Source organism: Cupressus sempervirens, chromosome 4, assembly GCF_028749045.1.
Source record: "Cupressus sempervirens isolate cs-2001-9-10 chromosome 4, ASM2874904v1, whole genome shotgun sequence".
NCBI lineage: Eukaryota > Viridiplantae > Streptophyta > Pinopsida > Cupressales > Cupressaceae > Cupressus > Cupressus sempervirens.
The window spans coordinates 707,831,642-707,840,505 of record NC_143121.1 but is presented as its reverse complement, the minus strand read 5'-3'; the positions used below and the strand labels follow the sequence as shown (position 1 = coordinate 707,840,505).

General features: G+C 32.9%; 1 long non-coding RNA gene across 1 annotated transcript; it reads left to right on the top strand.

Moving 5' to 3' along the window:
- The first annotated feature begins 295 nt into the window (after nucleotides 1-295).
- On the top strand, nucleotides 296-1,546 carry LOC149563229 (uncharacterized). The gene is made up of 3 exons (XR_016364032.1): nucleotides 296-546; nucleotides 632-711; nucleotides 906-1,546. It is a non-coding gene; the product is annotated as an uncharacterized LOC149563229 (long non-coding RNA).
- Nucleotides 1,547-8,864: the final 7,318 nt, after the last annotated feature.

Sequence of the window (8,864 nt, the reverse complement as noted above, 5' to 3'; positions counted from 1 at the left end):
TTATAAATAAATTAAAAAGCTACAAATGAAAAAGATAGGTACTCCATATTGAATTGTTTAGTTTTCATAAGCAGTGACGTTGAGGCTCTACTTTTAAATTGAAAATCATTTCATTAATCAGCCTTTTTCTAATTTCACTTCAAACAAACCTCATCACGTGGGGTCCCATATTTTTATTCAGCTTTAGAGATGCCGTTTCTAGAAGGCTATTGACATGGGGGATTGGATTGACGCGAAAACCGGGCCGGAACTTCGATAAATTATTATAATATGTGAAAGAGGCAACATGAATCCTATGCTTCTTTACAACTAGCCTGTGAGAGCTCTAATGTTATAATCGTCAAAAGGATACAATGGAAGCAAAAAGGGCAGCAGTCCGTGGAAGAACAAATTGCTAAATCTGATTTTGCTTTCTTCAAATCTGAAGTCTGAGAAGGAAGCAGGAGCGTTTAAATTAAGATGGCAGGAGACATATCAATATCTTGGTTTGAGATCGGCCCTAATTTGGTCAAGTTAGTAGAGGGCATTTACAGATCTACAGATAAGGTATGCCTAGGTTTTAAAGAGTATTTAAGCATTTGTTTGATCCCACTTTTTCTGAGATTTGCTGTGGCATTTGCATAATTATAAGGGCCGGCTTGAGGAGAATATGTGCAAAGAAGTTGGGAAGATCTATTGGGTATTGAAGCTTTTCGTGTGTCAAATGTTAAGGTACGTCAAAAGTGTTTTCAATTGATTATCTAAATCTTTTCGGAAGGGGTTATATCATGAATTCATATTTTATTGTGTTTTTCTCCATTTTCATTAAGGTATGTCAAAGATATTTTGAATTGTTTACCTGAATCTCTTTGGGAAGGGTTATATCATAAAATTCATAGTTTGCTTGTGTTTTTTTCCATTTCCAGCGGCAGTTTTCAGGAAAAATGACATACGAAATCAATATGGGATAAAAATAATACATCGGAGGTTCTGTTATAGTAGATAAAATTTACAGATGTATTTCTTACATCCCATCCACGGTGATTGATGAATACAAGATGGATTTGCTTGCGGAGTGGGGATTCTTGGCATTTCTTGATTCACAAGAGATGGAATTAGGAAATTCGTTTCCTTCTACCGTCATGAATGCCAGCTATTCTGCTTCAGTTCACATCGCCATCTTTTCCAAAAGATTGCCATTTGGAAATTCATTTCCTTCTACTATCTTCAATGTCCTTTACTCTGCTTCAGTGCATATCGCTATCTTCTCCAAAAGATTAGGAGTTGGAAATTCATTTCCTTCAATCATTGTAATTGTTATTTGTCCTGTTTCAGTTCACATCGCCAAAGTCTTAAAATTATATCTTTCTCAGTCCAATTTATTATCCTCTCCCCCTTTTAAAAAAGCTAAATAATTTTGATTCAATTGAAGTTGCCATGTAATGTGCTATGGTTTAATTGAAATACTCATCTCTAATCCTGCTTGGGTTCAAACTTCAAATTGTCATTTTCTCGAAAAAAAGAGAAGTCTAAATGTTATTCCTCAATTCAATATTTATTTCTTGAATGTGTTTTAGATGGACCATTTATTATATTTTTTGTTAAGCTCTTTTCCTTTCAAAATTGGTTCTCTCATTGTAATGATGACTAATATTTTCAGTGCAACACTATATACCTAAGCTTGTAGAAAAGATACAACCATGTTACAGAAAATCTCATTACACTTGATAATTATAATGGCCTATGAAAGTAACCGTATTTGTTTTTCCCTCTGAAAACATTAGTATTTCCAGAAATCTTTATACTCACTCTCATAGACTATGAAATTATATCTCCAGTTGATCTGTGAAATGTTTTGCAATGGTAACAAGTTGAACCCAAACAAAAGAAGATTCGGGATATAATGGACAATGTTTTCTTTCTTATTTTACTCGAGGCAATCCAAATTTCAGAATGTTTATGCTAAACCATCCCTATCTCAGGGATTGACTTGAAAAGAGGCACCTCTTTGCAGTCCCCAATTGTTACAGATAATATCGATATCCTGGACCAGTGAAATGTTATATTGGCCACAAATATACTTAATTTGAGTTATTTAGTATATGGCTGAACTACTTTTATTTATAAAGTTAAAAAATGGATCCAGATCATAGCATTTGCATTTTCTGTTTAGTAAAATCAGTTTTACTTTTAAGTTTAGTTGTATATGGTTTTTATTAAAATCAGCATCATAATAAGGGTGCTGATTGTTATACACAACCGCAGTCTGAAGGTGTCAAAAGAGACCAACAATATACTAACAAAGATGTTACCTCTTACAAATAAAGTCCAAGATCAACATACTAATAGAGTTAGAAGTCCACCTTAAAAGTGGGTAGACGGTTCACTCACACCATAGGGAGACAAATGAGAGGCTAGAGGTTTTTTTTAGAACTTTGTTAACTGTCTATACTACACTATCAATAACATCCCCACCACAAGAGGGGAGTGGTCAAGACTGTCAACATAGGAGGCAGAGTGCTGAGAAGGTTGCACATTATCAGCCAAAGATTGGATCAGAGCAAAAGTAGCAGATCGAGAAGGATCCATGTGGGCAGAGGGGGCTGCACCAATAGCAGGAGCCACAGGGGTTTAACTGTTTATGTTTATTTGTATCAATTATAATATATAATCGGACCATACTTTATGATCCATCATCAAGAATAAAAAGATGATAAGTTGCAAACTACATAAGATTATAAAGAGGTGGGATAAAGAGGAGGAAAGAAAAAAAACACGTGACAATAAACATAAACAATCAAATCTAAAAGTAACACAAAGTTTTATTTATTTATTTTTACTGAAATCAACCAATTGCATTTTTGTTGCAGATATAAAGATTTAGTTAATATCATTCTGAAGCAGTATGGGGTTTACATGTCTCACAAAATCTTGGCAGGACATGTGTCTGGTAATACGGACAATTATAATTGTATAAGAGCTGTAGGTTGTTTTTATCTGGAGATGAACAATTAATATGGCTTAATCAAACTCTTATTAGCATTTACCAAAAAAAAAATCTAATTTACTTTGAGATCAGGTTATTTATATGTAGTCTTTTTAAATGTTTGCATTTTTGGGAGCGAACTAAAGGTTCAATTTTGTGTAACAAAATGTTTAGCATCTCTAGCAGAGAGGGAAATTTCTTTCTTCTGCACTAAAAATGGGATGTCGTTAACATCTTGTAGTTTTCAGCCCATATGTGATTATAGTTAAGTTAAAACAACAGGAATGATTCTTGTAGTAATTGCTCATAACTGCTATTGGTTTCCTGCTTCTTTTAACACTTCCATAGGTCTAGCTTGATTTTTGTAGATTTTCCTGAATTGTAACCAATTTGATTATTTCGTTGTCTATCAAATTTTATTATTCTTGGTAACTATACAGAGTCTAATTAGAGATGGGTCTGTTTTAGGTGTCGCAAAATTGATTATAGATAAGCTTGGAATTTTATTTCAACTTGCTCGCAGGAACAGAGAACTGAGATGCATTAAAGAGAAGATGATTAGTTGCAAGATAGTTTTTTTTGGTCAGGTACTGAGTTCAGGTTCGAATACTGGGCTTTTTTATTGGTTAGGTAGGCGAAAATTAGAGATTGAGGTGGAAGAGTTATGGCGTCTGTTGGAGGAATGTGAGTTTGCATTAATGAGCAAGCAAGAGGAAATAAATCTACACAAAGGTGTTGAAAAGTTACTTACTTAATGAGCAAGTGCCATTTTTGGTGAGGAAAGCCATCGAGGGTGGAATTGTTAGAACAAGGAAAAACAAAACTGAAGCAATAAGCAAAATAAATGAATTTCAAATATGGCTAATTCCATAATTCCACAGTTATGGAAAATGACAATTATAGAGATGCTCCACATCAGTTCTGGTGCATCCATATAAAAAGGTTAGATTACTATATACATTTCAACTAAAAAACAACCTTCAGCAGGGATAAATGAGAAACCTCAGAATCTAAGAGTGCAAATTTTCATATGCATTGTGTTGAATTTAGAACCAGAATCACATAGCAGCAGTATATAGGAAAATCAGAACAGCATATGAAGAAAAGACACATGTATTTATCCTGGGAAAACCTTCCTCTTGAAGGGAAAAACCCAGCCACACAACAAAGATAGTTCCTTTATTACTGTCTAAAAATAAGTACAATATCACATGTACAACTTTACAATATATCATAGTTGCGCACTATGATAATTGCCCAGCTTCATAGTCATCATAGTTGCCCCCTATCAGCACTAAGTCTTATCTTCAATACTGTCCCTTATGATAGTGCCCACTATCAGCAATAAGGTTTATCTTCAATGCTGTCCATGCCCACTATCAGCAATAAGGTTTATCTTCAATGCTGTCCACTACATCATAGTTGCCCACTGTTAGCACTAAGTCTTATCTTCAATGCTGTCCAGTACATCATAGTTGCCCACTATCGGCACTAAGACTTATCTTCAATGCTGTCCACTCACTACCACTATGGTAGTTGCCCATTATGATAGATGCCCACTATCATCATATGGTAGGTTTCATCTATAATAAGCATGCTATATTTGATGCTTAGATCTCTTTCAAAGCTGTAGTTTCAACACTCCCTTTCAGCAAGAAAGAGATCTTCAAATAACTGCCTCAGAACAAATGCAGTAAAGCAGTAATTTCAACACTCCCTCTTAGCCAGAGAGAGATCTTTAACTGCAACCAAAATGTTAATGATGAAATCTTATCCCGTATATCCTATAAGATTCATGAAAACCTATAACAATCAATCACATTCATGAAATCGCTCAACATGAAATACTGTAACAATAAATCACATTCATTGAATCAATCAACATGAAAACTTGTTAATGTTATAATTCTGTTGGATAAATTATATTATATATATGAGATATATAATATATGATATATGGAATAATTAACTTATATTAAGAGTGATATATATATATATATATATCTATATATATATATATATATATATATATATATATATTGAGGGTATATTACTTAACTATAACTAATGTAAGTTAATATGTTAAAGAGACATGTCTCTTCAAAAGACATGTCTCTTTATTTCACATATATATTCATTCATATAGTAACTTGGAAAACACAAAAAAATTCTACAAGTGCTATTACAAGTTACAAATCCTATTTCACTAACATGGTATCAGAGCAGGTTCGAACTCTTGGGATAAGAGACTTCAAGACTGGAAAAAAACCAATATTCATGCAAAGATCATTATATATGAGGTTTAGGGAATAATCAACATGAATGACTGTAACACCAGATTGAGCGTCTACAATATTTGGTACTTGAAAGTAAAGGAAAACGAGCAGGCAAGTGGAACTAGGCCAATGTACAATCAACAAAGGAACATTGAATATCGAGTATCATCGATTTGGGATGGTTTGATCGTATTTCATGTCATTGTAGGTTCAAATTGGCATCCAAGTGAAGTCCAGGAAGGAGCTTTCTTGTTACTATGAAATTCTTCCATATGCCGAAGATAGATCATCATGGAGCAACATTAAATTGCAGTTGTACAGATCAACCAACATGCCAATCAGAGTCTCATACATCAAATTCAAAATAGCTGCAGTTGAAGACATTATATACAACATTTACCTCATCTGATCTTATTCACAAAAAGAATATGAATATTTCATTTGATTTATATTTGTATCATGATTCCATTATGCTGAACTACACCATCAAAGGCAGAAGAAATCCTCAAAGAGTGATATATCTAGACCTTCGCATTTAATTTTCATCATTTATTGAAGATGCCAAAAATAAAATAGTAAATGAGTTTAGTACAATGCGCATGAGTATATAGAAATGAAATTACTAGCCCTAACCCTAACCCTACTTTTATTTACCCTTATCGCTATAGTTGTGCCGATAAATCTATCGAAGCTCGCAGATGGAAAATGGAGCTACAACGATTATCGATAAAAATTTGTGCATATTGCCATAACATACAGCGGTAGGGATAAATATTAAATTGTTTAAATCACTATAATATGCAGCAATCAAATGTTCATCGCTATGCAGAGAAGGCTCATTATTGATATAATGATGAGCAATGGGTGATGAGGCATCCTTATAATCTATAGCGATATGTTTTTCATGGCTGTGCGGGGAAGGATGAAAAATGATATGGCGATGAGCTATAATTTTTTTTATCGCTATAGCTATCAATGTTGAAAATTTATCGCAAGAGGGAAAATGAGTTATAGCGATCATCGATGGATTAAAATGATTTTTAAGAGTTGGATCGCTGTGGCATAGCGATGAGTGTTTATTCATTAAAACTTATAAAGCATCTGTCGAGAGATAAAGACGTACTCAAATTTTAATGATAAATATATTTTTGTTGTTAGTAAGAGATATGATCTAAACTACATTGAGACAGAGTGTGTCAATGCTTAGTTGCATAAGGGGTCGTCATTCCACAATTATATACTGAGAGATCATATATATATTATTGGCAACTTGAATATTCAAACTTTGTATTCATTCGGAGATCAATACGTGATCATTCAACAATACAAGCCTGCAGACTTTCGATTTCTGGAGGTGGACGATGAGTCAAATCCTTGCACAACACACACAAATATCTTACATCCATTTAGCAAGACCAAAGGGGAGAGTCTATCTACAAATTTGTACTGCCACTTCAATCCTCTACACTGCCACAACAATGTAAAATCAAATTGTTACAAATCACAACTTCCAGCAGTGAGACTGCTGCTAAGGATGCAAAACATTTATGTTTTTTTTCTTTCACTGCTAGAGATTATGGTGATCGCAGCCTCCAAAACACAAATGAAGCAAATTGTTTACTGATGTTGAAGCACTGTCAGTGTGAAAGATATTTTGTATTTGGGAGAATGTGGAAAGCATACAAGTTGTGTGTAGATGTTATGAGCTTTCATGCATGTGTTGAGTTGAAGGACCTGCAACTATTGTGACTGTTAGTTTAAAATTATCAAAGGTGAAGATATCATCATTTTAAGGGATTTCGAATTGTCCTTGCAGAAATCATGAGTGGCTGCATGAATATTAGCTGACTGTACAAAGATGTGTAAGCTGAACAAATAGTGTATTCACAAGGTTGCTGAGATGTTCAATCTTCTGTATTACCATGATTGAAAGGAAAAAGAGGGGGTAGATACATGATATGATTCAATCAAACTTTGGTGATTTTGATCATACTTATATGTTCAATAATATAAAAGTGAGAATCCAACATTGTAAGGGGGCAATGTTCTATTCCCATTTGAACAGTCCTTATATGGGAGCAGAAAAGACGTATTCAAATTGTTTGAAAAATTCTTACATGGAGGCATTTCCTGATTTGATGCATATGGACTTTCATTGGAGCAACTTATATTATTATTGCAGATAAGGATTTATTATCCTCAGGTATTGCATGTATCTACTCACTATAGTCTCTCTCTTATTTTGTATTTCTATAATTACTATAAAGAGATATTTGCCTTGATCTTTTCTTTTGTCTCTGAGGATGTTCTTGCAAGAAAAGAAGATTGGTACATTAGGCATGCTACTAAATATTGTGCAAACTCAATCTTATGATAGTAGCTTCAAAGAAGCTGTGATTTAGGATTCACAAATCATCTAATGATTAGGTTGGATAATGTGAGTTTCTTGAAGCAAATATCCTTGATGATTGAAATTATGAGAGGGAGTTTGACAGTTCATTAGAGGCAACCTTGGAGAAAGTGAGGAAAAAAAAACCTTATTCTCTGATATGTTTTATGATAAATGTTGTGACAACACCACATGACAGTATTCATGGAGACTTCATGCAAACTTTTGATGTCATACATGTATGAACCTATCCCTTGTGTACATCATGAAGAAGTGACAACTTCTAAATGATTATCACTTGTATTAGGAGAAGTTGTTGTAAAGTGACGTCCTTACAATAACTTGTAGCATGATTCATTTTTGCGAAATTGTTTCATTTAAAGGTTTTATCTTATAAATCAACAACTAGGTAGTTGATATCATTAATTTGATTATCTACAAGTTGCTTGTATAGATATATTTTCGGTACTTGGTGTATATCTTGCCTTGATATTCGGATAGGTCATTACCACATTGAGTACTTGGTGGATATCATTTAGTTGATGTTCTGATAGACCATTACTCAGAGAATTTGGTGAATATCATTTGATTGATATTTTGATAGGCCACTACTCATGTTACCAAATATGATATCAAATAGTAATTGGTGAATGTCATATGTTGATATTCTGATAGGCCAATACTTACATGATATCATATTCGAGAAATTTTCTAATCAAAGATTTCCTATATGTATTATTTTTGAAATATTACCTATGGTGTAACATCTATGTGTTTTATCCTTCTTCATTAAGAGGGAGTGTTAATGTTATTATTCTGTCGGATAAATTATATTATATATATGAGATGTATAATATATGATATATGGAATAATTAAGTTATATTAAGAGTGATATATATATATATATATATATATATATATATATATATATATATATATATTATTATTATTATATAATCATAATAATATATTGAGGGTATATTACTTAACTATAACTAATGTAAGTTAATATGTTAAAGAGACATGTCTATTTATTTCACATATATATTCATTGATATAGTAACTTGGAAAACACAAAAAAATTCTTCAAGTGCTATTACAAGTTACAATTCTATTTCACTAACAAAACGTGTAATAGTTAATCACATTCATGGAATCTCTCAACATGAAAACCTGTAACAATTAATCACATTCATGGAATCTCTCAACATGACAGATTTGTAAGACTCATAG